General features: G+C 37.2%; 1 long non-coding RNA gene across 1 annotated transcript in view; it reads left to right on the top strand.

Moving 5' to 3' along the window:
• Positions 1–1,321, top strand: part of LOC137860322 (uncharacterized) — a 43,692-nt gene extending 42,371 nt beyond the window's left edge. The window contains exons 4-5 of the long non-coding RNA XR_011098833.1: positions 56–131; positions 715–1,321. This is a non-coding gene — a long non-coding RNA (uncharacterized lncRNA). The remainder of the gene's footprint in view (positions 1–55; positions 132–714) is intronic.
• The last annotated feature ends 23,799 nt before the right edge of the window (positions 1,322–25,120 follow it).

Raw genomic sequence — 25,120 nt, 5'->3', positions numbered from 1 at the left:
GAGAAGACCATTACAGGATTGCTTTAATGTTTAATTACTGTACTATTTTTTTCAGTATCTATAAATACGCAGCATAAAACATCAAAGGAAACACAAAGCAACTAGACTTATTCACTATGACTTTATTCAAAGTAAGTGTAACTTTGAAAATATATTTAAATGGTAATAAAAAAGGAATTTGACATGTCAAGGTTTCTCCATGTCTATTTTTTTTTTAAATCTCTAGATGTTACAAGTAACAGTGCTGGTAATTTTAGAAGCCGGACAGCACTAAGTGTTACAGTTAGCATTATGCAATAAGAGTAATTATGTGCTGGACTTGCATGTTTCACGTTACTTTTCACAGTTTGGGATCCATGAGACAAACCATTATACAAGTCACTAAAATCTAATTTCCTCTGTGCCAAATGTCTTCAATGTGCAGGTCCAAGATTAGCATTAAATGAAAATTATATTGTTCAACTGGAGCTTTAGAGATTTAAAATTACTATTTCAAAACAGAGTGAATATTCTTAGATAAATGGTGGTTTTAATTAAATACGTATGTATTAAGTTATTTCCTTAATTACAGTATCTTCATTGCCTCATATTGTTTTCAATACAGTTTCTTACATTATTATGTTATAGGACCAAACTGGTAATTGTAATTTTTCCTTTCTTTGTGTTTGTCTAAGCTTGCAGTATAAGTCTCACTTCATTTGTCTTTTTCAACAGCAAAACAGTAATGAAAGCCTTATGAAGGAACCTCAGGTCTAACCAAGGCTTCCTGCCCACATTCCAAGCTAGCAGGGAACCCAGAAACCAAGAGAGTTTGTGCCATATCCCCAGAGTCCAAAGACACTCTTGATGTAGAAGCAGAAAAATAAATCTTGGGTTCTGGGTCTCCTGTTTTCTGCATTGTGCTGGGAATGGAGAGGGACTAAAAGCCACCACCGAGCAAAGAAGCCCAAGAAGCTGAGCTCCAGCCTACAGTTCATGCCAGGCTGAATTTCATGATTATTTCTAAGCTTTTTTTTTTCCTTTTTTTTCTCCAAGTTTTCTCTTCCTCAGGAAGATCACAGAACTTCAGTTTTTCATTCCCAAATGAAAGAATCAAATCACTGATGTTACAAGGAATAGAAAATCTAATCTGTGACCCACTCTACCTCAGACAAAGCCAAAGTTAACAAAACAGAGATTCATCTGGATGAAATATAAAATATTTAAAAATGTGGGGAAGTTATAGTTTTATTTTGCTGGGCAACTCAAAGGAGGCCCATTGACATTCGTTGAATCCATCATTTATCTTCCATAATAAATAAGCCAATCATTTCAACATTCATTCGTGTCAGTGTCCTCCATATGTCCATATACCTAAAGAAACTTCTCACCCCATCTCTCCAGTGAAACTCCTTAGAAGCCCTCACAAGGGTGAACTGGCATTTTTCTGTACTTGAACGGTAAATCCAACTTCTCAGGAGATACTTGCCTTGATTGTATGTCAAATATTACATGATACATTCAAGGCCCAATGTGCAGACTCCCCTATTTGTGGGCCTTGTGTCCAATCCATATGGCTGCTGAAACTGTGCACCCCTTCATCTGGCAAAAGTCTTGGCATGGCTCCCAGGTGATCCAGGCTCAAATATAAGGGAGACCTCTGGCTTTCTAGGTACCTTCAGCAAGTTGGTCAGAATGACTGAGATTTTGCTACTTCTCCCTAGATAGACAAAGGGAAAATTACTCTAATTTTAACATCTACTGACCAGTAATTCTGTCATCTTACACAGCAGGCCTAACAGCAGGAGACACTTATCTCTGCTCTGGTTGTTACATATAAAAAAACAGTTAAGGAATCTGCAGTAGCCAAAAGAAGAGCACTCAGCAATGCACTGAGCCTGTGTTAATGCCTGCAGGGTGAAAGTCTCCAGATTAGATGCTGTCCTTCCCTTCATCTGGATAATGACACACTTAATAACACAGAGCTTGCGTGAAGGGATGTCTCTCTGCTATAATCCTACTTAACAGATAATAAACTTGATATGAACAATACTGACAGGTGGTGCTCGAAAAAAAAATAAAATCCATTTGACAACTTGTGTAGAATGGCTGCAATCTCTCCAACATCAGTGTAGGCACTCCCACTTGTCAAAGTGGTTCTAGTGGTTATTTCAAGAGCATAAAAATTCATTATGTTCAAACAGAAAAACTGAACTTCTTACAAGAGTAGAATCTGATACATAACCTGTTGATGGAACAAGGAAAACATTTTTTTTACTTGTTAACTTACAAATCAGGAAATTAGAGAGAAAAAAAGTGAGCTATTGTTCTACTTGTTTTGATAATTTTAATCACATATTTATGTGAATTTTACATGAATTTTCTAGAGCATTTTTTCTTTTTTTTCTTCCTCTTTTTTTTTTATTTTTTAATTATTTCTCTAGAAAATGAAGTGGTAGCAAATAATAAAGAATCTAAATGTGTTAATGTCTTTCCTTCATCAAACAACCATGAATATATATGACCATAATCTTTTGCTATTTCCAGCTACTTTGATTTATGTTACGGATAAAATGTTTACATAAAGCTAATCTCTTGTCACAAGAAGTGACAAAAGAGACTTAAAGACACCTAAATCAAACTAATCTCTAAAGTAAGCCAGACAAAAACTGATGAAAGCACCCAGGATTTTATTATGATTTTTTTTTTTTTTATCAAGATTTGTGATTCATGACTTGTGAACATGATTCATAAAGATAAGCAGACAAAACATTAGTAAGGGGTGAATTCTTCAAGTCATGATGAAAGTAATTAAGCTGCCCAGCCTAGGAAAACTGATCCAACATCCTGTTATTGGTGTTTATCACTTTTGTTTTCATGTGAATGATTCCCAGTCACATACACAAAAAATTAATTTAATCTACAGCAAGCTGTTTTCAGCATGATGGAAATGCAACTGAACAAATTTCTGCTCATACAGCTTCCATAATAAAAGCCTTTTGATTGTGGCTGGATTTTTTTTTCTTTCTCTTTGTTCTGTTTTATGCAGTGAGATTTCTCTGATCCCAGGCAGCCACTGATCCTGATTTCTGGCAAGTCTACTAAAATTGCTCCCAGCTCAAACTGTCCAAAATGGTCCAAAATCTAAAGATTTTGGGGGTGGTTCACTGCTTACTTCAGACAACAGTTCAATTCTTCCATATGGCTCAGTGATCCCCCAGACAGTATTGTTAGAGTTATCTAATGATCCTTAATCCTAATGATTAACAGACAACTAGAGACTCCCAAGCATTCAAGCATGAAGTATATCAGCTATATTTTGTCCATTGTACTGGGCATTTTCCTGGTGCTTCTTAGTCTTACAATATACTAAAAATTGATATAGCATAATTAAGCACAATTCCAGTCTCAAATTTTAAGCCTTGTCTACCTGTCTCTTCTACAGGTACAGACTGACAAAAAAAAAAAAAAAAAAAAGGAAAGGGGATTGGGAATAGTCAGCAGTGCAGTGAGATATATACTCAGACAAATCCTATTCTCATGAGGTTCCCCTGCTGTATGCTCACCAACCTATCTTATTCTTGAAAGATATATATGTTTTAAGACACCTCAGTCTGAAAACAAATCCAGCCACCAGTCCAGTATAGTCCAGTAAACGGCATAAGCTTCTCAGGGATTGACGTGAAACTGGATACTCTTTCTTGTTTCTCTTGAAGACAGGTGGAATTTTTACCCAATTACAATCATAGAAATCTCTTCCCATTCCACTGCCTCTGCTCCCCCAGACAAATAGATAAATGCCTTCATCCCCCACAGGAGAAAGGGTCCAGTAATTTTTATTTTATTTTATTTATTTTTATTTTTACCTTCAATTTTTAGCTTCATACATATTCTTGGTAAAGACTCAGCTGACCTTGATGCCTCCCCTGATGGGACATCATCTTCCTTGCCTGTTTCCATCACCCTGTACCTGCAGACCCCATGACTATGCAATTGCAGTACCATGGCCAAAGAAGGGGCATTTGTAGTTCCATTGGAAGTGACGAGTGTCCACCCTCCCTATCTTGGGATTTTCCAACCATTGCTCTGTTGAGCATTGTCTCTCTTTCCTTTAAACATGAGATTCTGTTGTATGGTTCTATAGGATCTCTATGAATAGCTTATGGATCTCCATGTTGTCCTGCTTGAAGGCCAATAGTCTGCTCATTTCATTTTGCTTGTGACTCAGCATCTCAAGCAGAGCATCCCTTCCACAGATGAGAGACCACCACTGGCCATATCAGAAGCACACAGTGCTCCTGTCCACAGAAAACTGAGCAGCCCCATCCTCCCTCAGGAGCTCTGCCTTGGTCAAGGTCTCTGATGTGCTGTTATCTCCACCCAGTGTCAGAAATCACACCCACACAAGATCCAGGGCCATTTTGCATTCCTGCAGCTCTTGCCTATGGGTTGTATAGCTTCTCCCATGTGCGTTGGTGCCTACATAACCAACAGGCAGTAATAAACCTCTAGACTGGGTACTCCTAAACAGGGAATGGCCAAGAAAAGTCAATTTAGAGTGGACAGAGCAAAAACCTCCAGGAGCTTTGAGAAGCCAACCCTCACTGGTGTTGGCACATCACCAGGAAGGATCCAAAAAAAGGTGAGTGCTGAAGAAGCAAGCTGGGACATGTTGACTGTGTTACTGTGCTCACTAATACATAGAATCATAGAATCATAGAATATCCTGAGTTGGAAGGTACCTATAAGGATCATTGAGTCAAACTCCTGGCACCACACAGTTCTAGACCAACAATTCAGACCATATGACTTAGAGCATAGTCCAAACACTTCTTGAACTCCAACAGGCTTGGTACGGTGACTACTTCCCTGGGGAGCCTGTTCCAGTGTGTGACAACCCTCTCAGTAAAGAACCTCTTCCTGATGTCTAGCCTAAACCTCCCTTGCCTCAGCTTGACACCATTCCTGCAGGTCCTATCATTGGTGATTAAGGAGAATAGATCTACACCTGCCCCTCCACTCCCCCTTGTGACAAAGCTGTAGACCGCGATGAGGTCTCCCCTCAGCCTCATTTTTTCCAGGCTGAACAGGCCAAGTGACCTCAGCCACTCCTCATACATCTTCCCCTCTAGGCCCTTCACTGTCTTTTCAGCCCTTCTCTGGACACTCTCCAACAGTTTTATGTCCTTTTCATACTGTGGTGCCCAGAATCAGAGTAGTGAATAATACTATGATTCCAGGAAGATGCCCACTGGCTCTTCAGAGAAAAAAAAAAAAAAAAAAAAAAAAAAAAAAAAAGAGTACTATTTGGTGGTTTTGTGTGCAAGTAAAAAACAAAAACTTTGCCTTTAAACTGGCCCTTAACTGAGGCCTGTGGCTTGTCAAGATTTATCTGCATTGTTGATATATATATATATATACATATATTAAAATACAGAAAACAAAATTATTGCTATAATTATTCACTGACAGAATCTTCACCAGACAGCTCATAGTCATTAATGTGATAATATCTACCTTTTACTATTTTTCTGCCAAACCCTAAGTAAATCATGAAATGTAGCCTTCTTTTTTCAGTACAATATATACTTTATTTACTTTATGGTTGTTCTGTATATGTGAAATGCACTCTGTTCAAAGAATTGCATTGCTGTTATTAGAAATAATAATCTAAACATATTCCAGGACATAATCTATAATTCCCTGAATGTTTTATTATCTGCAGCAGGTAGAGCAAAAGGTCTTTAAGATATTTTTGAGTAACTACATTACTGTCTGTACAGACTTTTTTTTTAAGCAGGTCTTGTTATCAAAATTTTCATTTATATTTTTACTGTATTTATGTGCTCTGTTTTAATGCTGCTTTACTTAATTTGGAGATCAGCATGTGGAGGAAGAGACATTTCTTCTGACCCATGCTCAGTGAAACAAAGAAAAATGTTAAAAATACATATGCAGTATGTATTAATATTTCAGTGCACAAAGAACAAAATCTAATTTGCAAATTCTTCAGAAATGAACTGTGTAGAAATATGGATTCAGACCTGATGGCCATACAAAAAAAGCAATTTAGAATTGATCTGACTGTGAGGATGTTTCTGTTCATCTAAATATGTATATTATTGAAGAGAAACTAAGTAACTTAAAAAAAGAAAACAACAACAACAACAACAACAACAAAAAACAATACAATATCATTCTAGAAATCTCTCTTCATGAGCTTATAAAGCTCTTCATGAGCTTTCTGAGGCATGAATGGGAGACAAAAGTCCCTTTCCTATTCAATCTACAAAAATGGTGCTGCTTTTTCCTCCCAGATCTTCTACATATCTTAGCTGAATCCTCTCAATATTCCTTGGGTATGTTCTTCAATAAAACTGAACCTCTGTGAACAACACACACAGTTCCCTCATGGCATACCAATAGCTCTGTAAAATGAAGTATAAACTATTATTAATATTTGCAGGTCTGACACATAAATCCTAATTATCAGGCCTACTTTTACTGAATAGGCTGTTTGTTTTGTTTTGTTTTGTTTGTTTGTTTGTTTGTTTTTGAACTTATTTACTTCCTACAGCAAGTAATGCAAAAGGATAATAAAAGTCTATAGAGAGAAATAAAATAGAAGAGGAAAAGGAAGAGGGAAAGAAGGCAGGGCAGGGCAGGGCAGGGCAGGGCAGGGCAGGGCAGGGCAGGGCAGGGCAGGGCAGGGCAGGAAAGGAAAGGAAAGGAAAGGAAAGGAAAGGAAAGGAAAGGAAAGGAAAGGAAAGGAAAGGAAAGGAAAGGAAAGGAAAGGAAAGGAAAGGAAAGGAAAGGAAAGGAAAGGAAAGGAAAGGAAAGGAAAGGAAAGGAAAGGAAAGGAAAGGAAAGGAAAGGAAAGGAAAGGAAAGGAAAGGAAAGGAAAGGAAAGGAAAGGAAAGGAAAGGATGTGAGGGCAGTAATACCCACTTCTCTCCATTCCACACTGCTATTGCACTGTCAAGACACTTCTCCCAGCCTTGCATCTGGAGACCTACTTAACAATGTAAGAAACAGCCACCCTGAGACAGACCAGAAGTCTATTAAATCCAACCTTTTGTGCTTAGTGGTAGCTATTTAGGGAATGAGTATTAGGAAAAGACAGAAAAAAAGCGTTCCTTTCCCTATTATTCCCTGCCAGCTTTTGCCAATCTTTAGTTTAGGGACTTCCTGAACAGAAATTTAAATGGCAGCATCATGTTAAATCACCCTCAAAAGGCCTTTCTTCCTGAATTCTAACCCACTTATTCCTTGCTTTTGCTACAGCTCTGGGTAATGTTAAGATTTTTTCCTTTTTCATTTCTTTGGTATCCACTGAGAAAGAGTCCCTTTCCTTCTTCAATTGCTGCTGGCTCTGGATTCATGTTAAGATTTTATCAGTTCCAGCACTAAAGGAACTTAGTGAATGAAAATGTGCTTTTGTTCACATTTTGCACCTTTACATTAGAGAGGAAAAAAAATGTGCTTGTCTAGGTGACAGAAACTAAGTGGTTATATCTGCTGTAGCCTGCTTCCTTATCTGCTGTTTTCTATTGTTTCAAGAAAAACCTTTCTAATGGGGAGGAACAAGATGTAAAGTGTAGAATAAGAAAATAACTGATTCAAACGGACATTTTTCTCTCCCTGGCTGTTAAAGCTATGACCCTGTTTGTGAACAATGATATGTGAATGAGATCTAAGGCTGTTCAGTGAGTCACTATTGTGCAGAGAATATCCATAATCTTTTCAGATATCCTGAGAGATAGGAGACACAGGAACACTCTCTGCTTCATAAAGACAATAGAAGACACTGAATCTTCAATTTTCATATGTGAAATCCCTAACACCCATGCTGAAATCACTATTTCTTCCCCTGTCATCTCCCATTGCTGCAGTTCTTTCACATTTGAACTTTTTCTGCTCTTGCAGGGAGCCTCCCCTACCCTGATGTGGTCAGCAGGAACATAAAATAACCTGAATGTAAAGATTGCAGGCTGAAAGCTGTGCTTATTCAGTGTTGCTTATTCAGTGTATATGTGCTTCAGTGACTTATTCATGTCAAGTAGTTTATGCCTAGTACAACAAACAAATGAAATCTGGAAGAAAAAAGGAGTTGTATTTGGGGAAGGGAGGGGGACTGGGAGTCACTCCAGAGGCCTAACAGATATTCATTCTCTGTTATAGGTACTAAATTTGTTCTAGTGATCTACAATCAACTTCAGTACCAGCCAAAAATGTCATATAAAAAATTCAGGTTCTTCAGAACAGCCTGTTGACCCTAAACACTGCCTGCAGCATGTGTTGCACCACCAACGGCTGTGTGACTTCAACCATGGTGTGTAGATAAACACAACAAACAGACAAACAAGACATGTCAACAATGTGACAACAAACAAGACAAGAATGTCTAAGGCCAAGGGTCTCCAGTTAATCCTGGTCTGTGCAATCAGGGCACCCAGATGCCCTTTGGGGCAGGGAACCAAACCTCTCCAAAGCCAAATCTTCCTCAAAGTGCCATAAATTCATTTTCCCCTCTATTTTTGTAGGTGTAGCACTATGTGGACACTGGAAACTTTATGCAGCTGTTAATAATCAGCTGATTATGCTTGGGGTGGGTGAGCATAATGCACTATGTTGGTGCCAACATCTGAAATTACAAATGAAACTTCAGACTTCTGGCACTGACTGCTTACATGCAAATGCATTTCTCAAGTTTGATAATATACAAATAATAGAACAAAACAAAACAAAGCAAAACAAATGATGGTTCTAACTGACAGTTCCTATTGTACTTCAAAATGAAAGCATATTTCACTAAAGAGATTTTGCTGTGAGACAACATCTTTCAAAAATAGCTATTGGAAAAGAACTTTCCATTTGAAATAATAATCACATATATACCTGTGACTGAACTGAGAATGAAAGGGAAGGCATTGAGATAGTTATAAGCCTAAGACAGATTAATTTGTCTGGATATGATACTGTTTTCCTACAGTGCCCTTGCAAGACTGAATTATGCATCAGGTGGTTACATTTCATTTATCAGATTACTTCCCTTGCTCTGCCATCCATGAGCAGCATTAACTACAGCAGTACTAGCACAATGCCACAAGAGCTTCTCATTGTCTAAATTGCAGTAGATTTTCAGCCTGACAGAAAGTACACAATGGATTTTCTTATCATGCCACTCACTGTTCCAAATCTAAAAAGGACTTGGTTCCCCACTTATTTCTTACTGCTTTCCCTGTTTTTCTGTTGCAGCTTTGCTCTATGTCTAGCTTTTTGTCATGCTGAGCAATAGACAATCACTGTATCACAAGGTTTCGCAATTGCAAATAGCAGGTCAACCATATATTTTAGTTTTTGCTAATCTTATTTTCCAGAGACCCTGAATTCTTACAAAAATGAGAAACTCAATCTGCCTGCTTATATTTTTTAATAATTTTCTTCAGTGACAGAGATTCTGTTGTGCCATGCTGTGCTGTGCAGAAAGACACAAGCAGTGGCAATGTGGATTTAAATTAGCAGGTACCCCCATGGCTCATGAACCCGTAGAGGGTACAGGGACACAAGTATATGCTCTTTCCTAATAGCAGTGCAGCAGCTAGTACTTTGGCTTAAATGCAAATAATAGTTCAGTTCCTTTCTCCTCCCTCCTCTTCCAAAACCCCCCTCAGTCAACCAGAGAGACTTTAACAGAGGGTATAGCCATAGCCAAGAGTGATGAACAAACACTTTTATTGAAACCATGCATCACTAAGTCCCTCTTCTGCTTTGCTCCATTGTGTTGCTGGACACACAACCAGCCCAAAGGAGGGTACAGAGAGCCATTAAAACAAAAGGAAGGATGTGGTAGCCGAGTCCCCAGCACATGGTACAGTCTGGGGTCTATTACACTGGGATGGGAGGTGGCATGTGTAAGGTCAGAAAATATTTAAGTGCCAGCTTCCTACAGGCATCATTCAAAGCACAATGACAATTTCAGTGGGTTTGGACTAGGTCCAAACTGCACCAATGAGGCCCCAGTATATTGTTGGTAGTTACTGTCTTTCATCATGTTTCTTTGACAAAGTATCTGAACCCAAACCTGCAACTTAGGTACTTTTCTACCTAATGGTGCCTGTTGAACAAAGAGCATTGCTCATTGCTCAACAAACACCAAAAGACATTGCAGATGTGGTAAAGAATTTTCAATTAAATAGCATTAAAAAAAAAAAAAAGTAAAGGTTTTAAAAAATAAAAAATAATAAAGTTCAATAAACATATTTAAAGCCCAGATATGTCCTTCTGAACGCATCCTGCTACAGATGGATAGAAAGCAGTGTTCGGTCTCCTTCAGCTGAGGGGGATCATTTTAAATTGTTCAACAATAACTTAAAGCTTAAATGAAAACTAAAAGGGTCACTAGAGGCCATTTCTGATAGTCCTAAAATACTGCCAGAGGAAAGACAAACATCATGGAAGACTTTGAAATAAAGGCCTGATTAAAGCAATCTTTATTCCACTGAAGTAGCTGCTCCTGTTGGCTGTCAGTGACATTTGGCTCAGGCCTGGGCACAGCAAGAGCACTGGAGACTCATCTCAAGCATCCCAGATGGCTGCCCACAGATTTACTCATTCCATAATTGCAGTGCAGTGGTCCTTTAATAAACTGTGTGATAACAAAGACTACAATAATCTGCATTGGTCTTCATCATGACAGTTTATTTAGACTCAGTAAAAGCTACTGTTTTGGTAGAGGGGCAGTAGAAATCACTCAGTCTGCCTTGGCTCTTTCGAGGTAAGAAGAGTTATCAAGACAAAGATGCTGGCCTTTCTCTTCTGTCTGAAGAAGGATGGGATGAAGTCATAACCAGGAAAACACACGAGTACGCTGGCAGTATCTGTCTCCTGAAAAATAAAGACTTTCGTGACTCCATTGGAATTATGATAAGGACAAAATGAATTTGATGGCATCAGCATTGTACATATATATTATATTCCTTACAAATAAAAGTCTTAATTAAGAAAGCCTTCTGCAAGTGTTTGTAGGAATACTTATATTTTTTTCACAATAAATGCAAGGAATTGCAAGAAGTACCTTTTCCCTCTCTAACATACCCAAATATGTACCTGTAGAAAGAAAGAAAGAGAGAGAGAGGGGGGGGGGGGGGGGGGGGGAAATGAACATTCAGAATGAAAAAGTTCAATGTAAGTTCAGTTAATAACACGTTAAAAGTGAACATCTGCATATTTATCTCATTTACAATAAGAGACGACATTGGGAATATTCTAAAATCCTGTAAAAAATTGAAGGTCTTTGCAGTCATTTGGAGTTTACAAGAAAAGTAACAAAAAGTATCAATGCATAACTTCTGGACCTTTCACGAAATTTTGTACCTGAAATGCAAATTTCTTGCAGAAATATGCACAATATTTTTTCAATCACATCAAACATGAAAAAAATATATGATTTCAAATTGAAAGTATGTAAAATTCAGACACACCAACATTTTCATTCTGGTACTATTAAAAGGAACAGGAGACTGAGAAGATTGAATTTTTACTTTTGATATATAATTTGCTCTTTTTTTTTGACTATAAATGAAACACCATTTAAAATATTACAAGACATTTAGTAAGTTATCTAAAATGATTATAAACATTTTTTTTAAAAAAAGGAGAAGCATTTCCAGTGAAGTGCTTATTAGCATTGATTTTCTCATCAAATTTAATATGAAATAGCTAATGAGGGCAACTCAGCCCCACTAACACAGTTCAAGATGCAAACTTAAGTTTCAAAATACTCCCTCCATTTTTAATATGGTGATGATTACAAGAAAAGCAATGCTCCAATATGTTAATTTCATGTCTGTTTTTCTGCTGATGTTACTCTCCATTTGAAGATTACTGTCAACTTCTATTCCACAGGAGATCAAAGTGAAGCATCCAGTTTGTACCAGATGCCATCATACAAAATTACATTTAAGAGATCTCAACATAATTAAAAATCATAAACCATCTCAAAGAGAAAGACTTACTGTACTATTTTTTCACTCTTTAAACATCTAAAGGGAAGGTGCCAAAATGTGACTAGAAACATGGTAAATATACCATCCTTTTCTTTTGAAGTTCTTATTAATTATCTCACCTGGAAACCACTATAAAGAGGAGAGTGCAGGTTGGCTTTTGAATGTTGAGACATCTGGGTTCATTGTCCCTCTGTAAGTGTCCCACTGATGCACAGAAGACCATGGCAGGCTGCAGTAAGTTTTCAGACCTTGGAAAAAGAAATACAGAATATAGAATATGTCCTCAGTACTGAGCTTATGGTGGGAATATACCCTTTCAGGAAAGGCTCACCTGTGTCGTGTAATCAGCTGGAGTCATGCAACAGGGCTTACTGCCTCGTTGCACCATCCTGACCCCATAGAGCAGTCCTGTCAGAAGTGTGGCCTTTGTCACCCACTGGAGCACTGTGAATGGGAAAATGCCAAAGGCCAGAGGAGGAAAGATAAAGATGGCCCATATTCAGTTTTCAAAATCCAGGACATAATAGCACGAAGAAGAAACAACAATGCTAGGGGGGAAAATAAATAAATAAATAAAAATCAGGACTGAACCTAGTTTAATTTAGCTCATAGAATCCTTGTAGTTTTAAATGTCATGTTTTTTTTCTACCTGTTTATTGTAGTTTTTGAACAAAAGCATTGATGACTGGTATCAAAGCTCAATGGTCATGCATGGAGTAAGACACATACCTATTCCAGTCAGACCACACCAACATACACCAGATAGCATAGACTGCTCCAGGCCTCAGAGTCAAGCCATCATCCTTCCCTTCCCTCTCCAGAATTACTCAAAAATCATCCCCTTTATCACCCAGGAAAGAAAAAAGAGATGCAGCTAGCCCTGGGACTACAACTGAAAAACAACAGTTTCACAGTACATAAACTGTCACCCACTTCCAGCATCACCACTTCCTTCCACATAGCTGTCAAGAATTACCTACTAAGGCAAGGCTGTTTCCCACTGACTTTTTTGTATTAAACAGTTCACAAAGGTATTGTATGGATTTAGTACCACAAAAGATACTAATTGAAATGCATCCAGCTGATGATGATGCCAAGAATATGACTATAAGCACTTTCAACTGTTTATAGACTTGAAAAAGATGGAAACATCCGGTCTGGCGTGAAAAGGGGCTGCCAAATCCATCCTGCACAGCAAATAACAAAGTTGGTATTCATTAACCCTTCTCTGTTTGCTTCTTTAATAAAATGAGATACATCTTGGTCCAAACTACCAATGAGATTTTATTTTTTTAATGATAAACAACTGGAAAATAGAAGGTACTTGGCAAAGTATTCCATTGAGTACCTTGGCAGCTTGTCATTGATAATGGAATTGTTGTCTTATCTTCAGTCATTTCTAATTTAATTTACCCCCAAAACGTACCACTTCTTGCAAATATTTCTCCACAATGTGCCTATTTACCTTCCCAAACCAGGAAGAAATACATTAGATGATTTAAAGGGTAGCCTTTAATGCAATTTAAAGCCTTGCAAATTGATTTTCCTTAATGAACTTTATATCCTGACATCCTGTCGTTTTTCCTCTAGTACATTCAATTAGGCTATAATCAGTTATTAAGGGTTAGATAATGGAAACGTGACATCATCCACACAAGGCAGAAATTTTTGCAAGAGATTAATTAAAATCTAATTTTCATGCAAGATTAGACTATCTGAGCCAAGAGGTGCCTATAATAATTGAAAAAAAAAATCTAGAAAACCATGGTGGGTGAAATGGAGAACACCCAGCTTGGGTAGATAGATTTTCAGACAAAAAGGAATGACAACACTTTCCTCTTGGGCTTGCATGAGACAGAACATTTACATGTTCATTTAAGAAATGAATTTGCTGCATTCACACAGCAGGACAAACATGAATCAAAGCACTTCCATTCATTCCTGTAAAAGAGCTGAAAACATTTATGTGTGGATAAAAAACAATAGTCGTTCATGCTATACTTTCAGATAGACACACACACATTAATAGTACTAGTAGCCCTACTTAAAGCAGAGATTTTTTATTTTTTTTTTAATATTAAGTTCTGATAAAGAGGAGCTTGGGGCTGAAAGTATGTGTCTAATCTTAACAGAGAACACAGCTCAGCAATTCTATTTCCCCCTCGTATCAAAGAAGAAAAAATGTTGTTATTCTGCCAGGAAAATTGATCTATTTATCTGATGTAACATTCACTGTCAGCATTTCTGTACAGCTCTTCCCACTCAATATCACTACGGGATATCTGTAGAGAATTCACACCTTCTGAGGTCAGTATGTCAGGTTCATTTTTCCTTCCCTCATTCCCTTTCTTTCTTTCTTTCTTTCTTTCTTTCTTTCTTTCTTTCTTTCTTTCTTTCTTTCTTTCTTTCTTTCCTTCTTTCCTTCTTTCCTTCTTTCCTTCTTTCCTTCTTTCCTTCTTTCCTTCTTTCCTTCTTTCTTTCCTTCTTTCCTTCTTTCTTTCTTTCTTTCTTTCTTTCTTTCTTTCTTTCTTTCTTTCTTTCTTTCTTTCTTTCTTTCTTTCTTTCTTTCTTTCCTTTCTTTCCTTTCTTTCCTTTCTTTCCTTTCTTCCTATCCTTTCTTCCTATCCTTCTTTCTTTCTTTCTTCTTTCATTTACTCTAGCTATTCTTGAAACAAACTGAAATATAATGGTAATATTAACAAATAATAACTTTGTAAACACAGTATCCACATTGCTGCAGCAATTTCAGAAACCCTTATATTTCAGGAAAAAAAAAAAAAAAAAGCTAACAGAGCATATGTTACTTGTTATCATTAATTTTTACTTCTCAAAACAGCATCTCCTAAGCATGCTAACCTATGAGCAATCTGGGGGCCATTACCTCAAAGGGAGGTGTTAGAGGTAAAAAAGGTTCAAAGCCAACAGTCCCTCCTCATCTAGTTAGCCCTCAGCTGACACACTTTGTGATGGTCTTACCAGCACCATCTATTGATTTTCTTGGATTTTGACTCCGTTTATGTTCAGGAAAACAAGAATCAAGCCTGAGGGTCACAACGTTCCACAATGATCTCTTTGTGGGATCTGGGATTTGAGTTGGTTCTTTTTCAGTCTTTCAACTCTTTGCTGTCTCTTTTTTCTTGTTTGATCAAAAGTAAAACCTGAACTTTCCAGGTTTTCACTTATTAGATAGTTTTGAATTGCTGGATATCTCTTTTTCTCAAAACAATTTACTGAAGTTATAGCTTTCATTTAATTTTTAAAAATATGTGCTCAACATTGCATTTTTTTCCTTGAACTTTCTAGACTTTTTTTTTTTTTCCACAAACTCTCCAAGCATCCCAGTAACCATCTATAACCATAGTCTTAATTAAGAACAAAATTGTTTTGGATCATTAGTCTAGGTCTGTTTGGAAAAATTGTTACAAAACTGTAACGGAGGTTCTCAATGACTATATTTCTTCCCCAGAGATAAGGCAATTAAAGTAATTTTACATAAAATCAACCTTTTCCCCGTTGCCTCAGTGTAGGTGTGCAGAAGTAAGAACAAATCAATACACGAATCTATTCACAAAGAAAAAGGAACAAATATATCTTTATAATTACAATATGCAATGCATTCCACAGCTGCATGCCTCTTGTGAATAGTTCTGATCTGAATGAAAATACATGCTTTATGCTGAGAATAATTTAAAAGAGGAAATAGGAACACACACAGAACAAGCCAGGGCTTTACATCTGGTTTTAAATATATGAGCCAAGTTAGTCATATTTCCTTTGCAGTCCCATGATATACTGAACAGTACCCTATGTTATAATATATGGTGCATTGGAAATATAAAATAAGAACCCGTTACCTCACCAAGTACCTGCAATCTCTCTTTAGTTCCACACTGTTTATAGGCCTACCAATTTAATTATTACTTAGTTGAGATAGAGAATATATCAGATATGGAAGATGTCTAGATTTAAAATGAGGTTGATCAAAGAATTAGAGACCAAAGATGAAGATTTCTTTACTGACTTCACAAGCTCGAATGATTCTGAAATGCAACTATGATTCCTCTTCCCATTGCCTGGATGTACAATGATTAACACATGAAAGTCACCTAATGCATTCTGTGGAAAAAATAAATAAATCATATAAATAAATCATATTACTGACAGGACAGAGCTAGGTATTTGACTAAGTCCTGAAGTCCTTTTAGGAAAATGTTCTTTTAGTTACATTCTCAATGAAGCCATATTATTCTGATTTTGCCAATTTGCAATGGTCTCAGAGGTATTGGATAAGTATTTGGAGCTGTAGGGCCCACAGGGTTCAACCTTGAAAGACAATGGGATTGGGGTGGCTTGGGACATGGAGACCACTAGGACAAGTCTGAAAAACTTACTCGGATTTGTTCAATATTTGCTCAGGTGGACAAATATTGCCCATAACCATTCCCTTAAAACTGAATTCCTCCATTCCATGAAAACACAAAATGAACAAAAGCAGACTTTTCTGTTTTTCAGTTTGCTTGCTTGGCACTTCTGTAATTTGCTTATCCTCTTATTTTTACTGCTCTGAAGCCACACCAGCACTGGTTCATGGAAAACTTCACTGACACAGTGTTTCATGCTTGTCAGCTGGAAAGGACATGACCAGTGGACAGGGTAGGGCTGTTGGAAGAACAAAAGTGAGTGGAATATCCCCAGACCAAATCACAAGTCATTCCATTTCATATACAGAAAAAGTAGCTATGGAAAACTTATGCAAGGCACTGAATGCTTTCAGAGAAATTTCTGTTCTTCATAATTATTTTTTAATTTAGGCTCTGCTGGATGAGAACTGGAGCTCTTCTTGTCTCCTAGTCAGCACAAACTTTGAATTTCTTGATCTGCATCTGAGGCTTACTGAAAAATGAATATGTTGATTACAACTTACGCCCTCCCCTGCTCAGCCCCAGCTGGTCTCTTCATGCAGTTCCAACAGCTAAAGTGCAAAACTATTTTTTTAATATATATAATTTACAAGAGTTCTCATCTCCTTTTTCTGCTCCCTGAATGTTTCTGAAAAGAGCAAGCACTACACTTTTAGTTAAGAGCCAAGCTGCACCCTAAGGCATGTGCAGGACCATGGGAAGGCAGGACAACGAGGCAGTGCCACCTCAATCTAACAACAATAACAAACCCCAGAGCCCCAACATTTATAGTTCTTCACTCCCACTTCTCTCTGAGAGTCTTAAAGTTATTAGAATCTGTGAGGGAAAGAAGTTGGGGATGGGGAAGTAACAGACAACAACTGTTCTGTGTGTTCTCAGCAACCCTAATCCTTTGCAAAGAAATGCTATCTTGGGTGAGACATACTTAAAAGGAGTAGGGCCTCCTCAGTGTATTCCTGATTGCTTTCCATAGGTCTCCCAAAAGGAACTCAGCTACATACATGATTTGCCTGGCAACTACTCCCATATTTTTCTTTCCAGTCAACACATTGTGATCTTCTCTCTCTTTATTCACAAGAAGGTAGATCTTACTGTGTTCTTGATTTCTTGGATTGAAATAAAAACAGAAAAAAAACAAACAAAAAAAAAAATCCAGAATGGAATTTTGTTCTTCCCCTTATTACCTTTCCTCTCAATTTATTCTGATAACCCTGAAACTTTATGAGAGCATCTGGATCACAAATAAGCATAGAAATAGCAGAACAATTACTTGATGGAAAAATCTATTTCAAATAACGTGTTTTTGTTTGTTCGTTGTTTTTTTTTTTTTTTTTTTTCCCACAGAAAATTTACATTTTGGGTGTTAGTAAGAGCAACTCCCTGCCCACTGATGTTTCATCTTCAGTAAGTTTTGTACATTAGAAAGCATCAGCCAAGAGGCTTTTCCAATAGCAAAACTCACCAGCTTGTGGTTCACTCAGCAATGGATTAACTAAAGATGGTTCTTCAATGATATTCTTCCAATTGCCATCTCTCCACCCCCAGAACACATCAGAAGTTTACAGTCTTCAATAAAAACACTACACCCATATCAAGAAGTCTTACCTGGTCTCCCACTGATCAGCTTTGCATTTATGTAGAAACCTTCTGTTGCTTTTTCAGTGTCAATTCTCTTCTTAAAGGAAGTTACTTCCTACAGCATTGATCTCCGGTAGATATTTTAGTTGCACAGATTCCCAGTTTACCTGGGTGTTGTTTCAAGACTCAGCAGGATGTCTGATTTTTAATCAGCCTAGCAAGTCACTTGGGTCTCTTCCGGCCTAACAGTGATTTACCTTAGGATTTTCAGTTTTGATGAAAATACAAGTGGGAAGGAGCAAAGCTTCCACTCCCTTTGTAATTAATCACAAGTTAAAGTGCTATATGAATTATACAGAACTCAGGAGAGATCACTTTTTGAATTTTCAGCAAAGCTCACAACTTAAGACATACATTGCTTTGTGTAGTTGTCTCATAAAAGCATTAGTCACTGAGCTGAAGATTTATCTTTTTTTTTTTTTTAAGTTTGGAAGCAACCTTGATAATATATATGATTTGCTAACTTGAGCTCTACCTGCAGTGCATAGTTTGTGAACTTTAGATAATTTGGTACTCTATAAATTTATATATCAAGGAAACCTGGTATAGTACAACAGAAAATTCAAATACTTTTTTTTTTTTTTTTAAAAAAAAAAAGCACTTGGATTTATTTTTTATTTTTTGGCAAAGGAGGGGTAGAAGGAAAAGTCACTCAGTATGTTAATTTGCAGTAAAGGATGTGGGTGAGAGTAGCAATACAGTCAACAGCAATTCTTGCAAATTTATCAAGTACCACTGCAGCTTTTAACATCTTTCCCTGCTATGCCTCCAGACCCATCTCATTGTTCACACCACAGTAAGAAACAATTGGTTAAAAAATATCACTATCATAAGCAATCCTTCATAATGTGTTAGATCTCCCCATATGTGCCATTTTCACAGGTCTTTGGATTAATTCTGTTTTACTTTGTGTGAAATACTTTCAAGTTCAGAGAAAAAATCTCTGCTAAAAAAAAAAAAAAGACATTTAAAGATAAATTCACTTAAATAGATTAAATGAATTCACTTAATCTATTTCATTATAAGTAAATAGAAACAAAGCTAGAATAATTAAACCTTAGAATATTGTCTGCTACAACAGTTAAGGCTTTCCCTGTGCTGCTGGCAAATGCAGTCGTGCCATGGACTGCACTACCAAAAATAGAATCTGCATGGAAACAGATACATCAGTGCTTGAAACATCTCTTAAGAAGGAAAGAACAGCTGTGAAGTGGTCAGTAAAGGTTATCTCCAAGTTGTGTAAATCAAAATATAAAATGCCAATAAACATAATTTTTGGTAGCTGAATAAAGTCAAAACAACCCAGCCCTTTTTTTTCACCTTTGCATGCAGCCAGGTAGAAGAGCCTTCATTCTATTTCTCTTGAGTATCAACAGCAAAACATATCCCTTTAGGGAATTTAAGGTGCACAACTATATTCCAACTATATTGCTCTGTGGTAGGATATATTATTTACCCTCTGGCTTATTCAAAAATGCCAATCGGAATAAATGTTGAGACTCCTATCAGCCAATTTGTTTTCACATATATTCAAGAGCCATTTTACAATATCCAGTTGCTGGAAAAAAAATAAATCTGATTGTGTGACTGGAGATTTAAATATATGAATTAAAAACTCTTGAGAATATAAAACTTTTTGAAAACTGTTCAGGGAGAGAAAAAGTCCCTACTGTGACTTATGTGTTATGCTTCTATTAACAGTGCAGAACAACTGTCCTTTCGTATCACTAACAGCTTTTTTCTTTATTTAGAATTTCTTAAGATGTTTTAAAACACAAAAAATATACAAATGCTGAAAATAATATATGAACAGAATTTCAAATAGTAAGGAATTAAATGGAAAAATGCAGAAATATGGAAATATTTTGTCTTTCTATTGCCTCTAACAAAATGCTACTTTTTCTGTAGATTGGTTAATGTAAGGTTTCCAAAAGAAATTCAGGAGGTAATCTTACTTCAGTATTACTAGGGTAGTTCTGCATGGCTTTAAGGTCATTTAATAAGGTTAAATACTAGGGAGCATTAAACAACTGTTGCCACATCTGGAATTTCTAGGTAGCTCCAGACATGCCTAATGGAAGAACTTGGGCCTCAGTGAATATCAGCAGGTGTATTTTATTTTTTAAGACTTGAGTAACATTAAAAAATATCAATCACAATTTTCTGAACAGAGTGTTTCAGGGTGACAATTATGTCTCATTGGATCTTAGTACAACTTGGATCAGGTTTCAGAGACTGATTGAAGTTGTTACTTAGGGGCAAGAAAGGCTATCTATATAGCATTAAAATCTAAGATTTCAAATCAATTTGTTTTGGACTAGTAAAATAATAAGATATCCTTATTTTAAGGCTTAACCTTATATCTTCTGCAAATTCTATTAGAATCAACTACAATTTTCTTAAAAAAAAAATAAGTTCATGTGTTTTTTTTTTTTTAATTTATAGAAATGTTACAGAATGATAGAAATTTCCAGTTTTGACACTTTCTATTATGTTTTCAAAAAAGAAAAAAAAAATAGGAAGAATCAGTAAGACCAGCTTTTCTAGCAGAAAGATTGATCTTCAAAAAATCAGCATCAGTAATGGATATCAGAAAATAAGTCACCATCTCCAAAATGTATTTTTACTTCTCACATTGCTGTGGCACCAAAACCAGTTGCAGAATCTTCATGTCTTAGTAATTACAAATTTCCTATTGCTCTCATCTAATACCCTCTCTGCCCTAAAGTTAGCTGAGCTGTCAAGAGAGGATCTTGCATGGATAAACTGTTATACGATTTGTTTCCTGGGCTCAGAGAAGTTTTAATAACCTAAGGAAGTACGCTCCCCTTTTCAAGTGCTCATCATAACGGCATGTTTGGACTATGTTCTTCATATACATTTCCTGACTGCGACCTATTCTCATAGGCTGATGCTATCAGTGTATCCAAGTGTGAGGTGTGGGTGTGCTTATCTCCTTCTCACCAAAATCTAACAGTGAAAATTTCTTCACCTTGTGAGAAAATCAAAAAAACACACCAAGCAAACAAACAAACAAACAAACAAAAATATTAGGAAAGTTCCCTTTAGAGATGTGTGGTTATCACAATTCTCGGATTATTTGCTTTTCATATGTGCCCCATCTACCTATTTATATTTATCTTCTGTGATGAACATTTGAAAACTCCTTGCCTGCAAGACTTACAGAGACAAGAATTTATTTCCAATTCACTTCCATGTATGGCATAGAGTTATCTGCTGAATTGAACAGCTTTATTTCAATTTGTCTTCTTTCTCTTTTGAAAACCTAAAATCAGTTTGTTGCTCCATGCATTCTTGAAAAGGCATGAACTGTGCAAACTACGTCCTGGAGTTTCCAGCAAGGCCAAACCAGATTTCAAGCTAATTTTTCAATGCTCAGGCAGAGGATAGGGCATGGGAATAATGCTATTTTAAGGATGTGAGAGAGGCCATCTCCAGCCCTAGGCTGGAAAACCCAAGCCACAGAGAGCTCCACTGATTCTCCAGATAACAGTGGGTTATCTGTCTTTCTTTCCATGTAGATATTACATGGAATCATAATTATTACATAATCCCTCATAATTATTAGGACATGGTGCAGAAGCATGGCTGCAGGCCATGAATGCAGGCTGGCCTCTTCAGTGCTTACCCAAAGTTTCGGGAAGTATTTGCAGCCTGTGGTGAATTCCAGGTTAGCTAATAATAAAGCTAATTTGTTTAGATCTTTACGAGAACAAATACTACCAGACTATGTTTTAGACACACCCTGAGTCTCGTTTGACGCCGTTTACATGAAGGTTAATGAAGGTTATTTTATGACTAATGCTTCTGGGCCACACCTAGCCAAATGACTACGGCAAGTGGTGGTGGTCACGTTGCAAATGCAGTGACTGTGTTTTGCTCATTTTGTTGTGGGAAGTTCCATGCATGGTTACATTTTATGAGTGTCTTTTTTTTCCAGAAAGAATAAATGAGACATTTCTGGTTTTATTCCCTCCCTAGCATTTGCCAGTAAACAGTGATGCCAGGGCAATGATGTCTCAGATTCAAAACTTCAGCTAGAAGCCACAGCTATTTTCCTTTACCCATGGAGGGGCTGAATCCAAGTCCTTCTGGTACTGCTAGCCCATCTCCCAAGGGCCACAGGTGAGTCATCTCTTTCCTAAGGACTGGTAGGAAAACAGTTTGGGACTGATTCATTTCAAAGGGAGTTCATAAAAACACAGGTTGTCTTCCAAGTTTTTCCAATACCACCCATCTGCTTGTATGCCCAGATAAATGAGATATTTTCTGCTATGCATTTCCAGTACAACAGAAAACCCAGACTTCATACCTACCAGAGTAATGCAAATAAACAGAATTCATAAGAGTGTGTTTTAATGTGATAGGATGACCAGAAAGATTAAAAAAGCCAAATATCCCAACAAGATAAATTAGCATTTATCTTCTGGTATAACTCAGAGTATTTTTCCACAGGCAAGTCTATAAAATTTGCTCTAATCCTTTTTCTTTTTTAGGAGATGCTCTTTTCCACCTGCTTCCATTTTAATGTATCCTCAATATCAGTTATTTTTGCTTCAACTCTAAGAGGCAAATAACTAGGATGAACAATACCTCTTCCTTTTACAAGCCAACATATGATATTGCTAGTAGAAGAAAATACAGAAAATTGCCGTGGAAATAAAATCTCAGCAAGCATTTTCATTTGTCAGATTTGCTCAGCAAGAAGGTCCTCAGTAAAGAAAATACAATACATAAAACCAGCATCAATTATCACAGACTGTAGGCACTAGACTGCATTTGTTCTTAATTTTTGCATATCGGAAAATGATGATTACACACACTCTATCAATGGGAGAGCTATGAATTCATAGAAATGGCAAGAATCCACATCCGTTGCTGGGCATTCTGGAAGTCTATGAAAATCTGCAAACTTGTAAACCTGTGAGCTGAAACTAAACTGGATTAATTCAGATCACTGACTCACTAGCAATGGAACATGATGTTTCAGAAAAACATGAGGAAAAAGTAAGATACCTGCATTCATTCTTGGCAAAGATAAGCCCTTCATGACCTTTCATCCCCTAATGGATTTACACTTTGAAATGTGCACTTATCTTTGTCCTTGTCTTGAGCCTTTTTATGCAAACATTGTTACAGATGCTGCATTTGTTCACCTAAAATGAGTATATCGACCAGGACTAATAAGAAAGAAAATGTATGTAAAATGCCTATTTTGAATTCTAGATTTCTCTCACCGGCTGCTTAAAGCCACATTCTTGACCTCACATCCATAGAACAAGGTAAGAATAAGAGCTAAAAATATTAGGTGCTTTAGCTATAACCAACAGTCGAGTAGGCCTTCATCTTTCACGTCCATCCATTACCCCCCTCCTTCCCTCCACTTTCCTTACTGTCATCGTTGCAGTGCTGAGCTCAGCCTCATTCTTAAAATACACACACGTCTTCTGAAGTGTCATCACGCAAATGCTGGAAGACAGTCCACTTACTCTAAAATAGATGCAGAATACTTAAAATGGGCAGGTGGGACCATGAAAAGCAATTCAGAGTTATTTCAAACATCCATTTGGAGGCACAAGGTACTGTTGAAATACTAAATCTTATAGGATGCATCATATGTTGAAATAGTCCAATGCCAACATTTCCAAAAGAGGTTTACTAATGAACTAGAAATGAGCAGTATGCTCAGTGCTGTCCTCAACTGTGGTAATCCACTACACACTGACCTTCAGATCCAATTAATTTGCAGTTAATGGAATGTTATGTTCAAAGGAATTCTGAGTATTACTTGAAATTCCCAAATGATGCTGTTAGCCAACTATCTTGGAAGGACTGATAAGCAGCACATGCACAGAGGCTACTGGTGGTGCATAATTGAGTTTTATTTCTAACATATGCTGCTTGTATTTTGCACACAAATTGTATTTTAAGTGTCTTAAAAGGTTGTTGTATTTTTTTTTCCCGTGGTACAAAGGCCTCTGTGACACCGCTTAATGTAAAATGGTCCCAAGAGAGTGCATTCGTTTGACCCTCAAATCACCCTGAACATCTTAATTGCTTCAGACCCAACTTCTCCTCTGAGTTTGCAGAGACAGTTGTGAGGTCAGCGATCATTGCTATGCAACAAGTAGGCTTCCTCAACACTTACTTGGTGTTATAGATGCAAGTAGTTACAAAAATAGTTTTTGTTATAGTTACAAAACTTTGTGTTATAGATGCATTACTTCCTCTAGCTGCATGGTTTTGGCCAGCTTCTCAGCGTAGTCATCTCACTTTGTGGCAAGGATCTCAAGGCAAAGATTAAGTCTGCTTTTTCCTGGCTGTGGCTGTCAGCCTTCTTCTTGAACTCTCTAAGGGGGTATATGATGTTACATGGGATAACTCAGTAAGATATCAGAGTCTTCATCAAACATTGTAACCTGAGGGTGTAAGTCACAAGAAGAAAATGAGAATTACAGTCATGGTGCAGCTGGGCATCCGGGCTGTGCCTGCGTGCACACCCAGTACACTTGGTCTTTAACTCCCTGGGAGGACTAGGACTTCCTAAGACAGTCTCTGCACTGATGAAGCAACTTGAGATGAGGCAAATTTGAGTCAAAGGACCAAACTGAGTCGATAGACTGACCTCTTAACCAGTTTCACGGGGAAGCACTCGAATGTGTCCAAGGAGCTCTCCAGGAGGTGATTTTGGACTGTCCTAGGTATTTCCCCAGACAGCTCCAGTTGTGCATAGACCAATCAATAGGAACAATGTGTATGCTAAGTGACTTGATTAGTACCATGGGTGGAGAATGTGCAGTCCCAGCATCGACCCCAGCCTGCAGAATACTGCAGAATCAACTAAACCATACCTAGATTGGACTCTTTTAATTACTAAAAGCTGTACCTGTAGAGTCAGGAGTGAACAGTTACACAGAACAGCCTTTTTATATAGCTAAAACTGGTGGGAAGTGTTTTGTATAAAGCTTAAAATAATAAATATTCTTGAATTTTATGTGTATGTGATTGGTCACAAAGTCCACAGGCCAGCCAAATAAGTGGAACTCACTAGAA

The sequence above is a fragment of the Anas acuta genome, chromosome 8 (genome assembly GCF_963932015.1).
Source record: "Anas acuta chromosome 8, bAnaAcu1.1, whole genome shotgun sequence".
Taxonomy (NCBI): domain Eukaryota; kingdom Metazoa; phylum Chordata; class Aves; order Anseriformes; family Anatidae; genus Anas; species Anas acuta.
The sequence above is the reverse complement of the archived record's forward strand: the minus strand, read 5'-3'. Positions and strand labels throughout refer to the sequence as shown.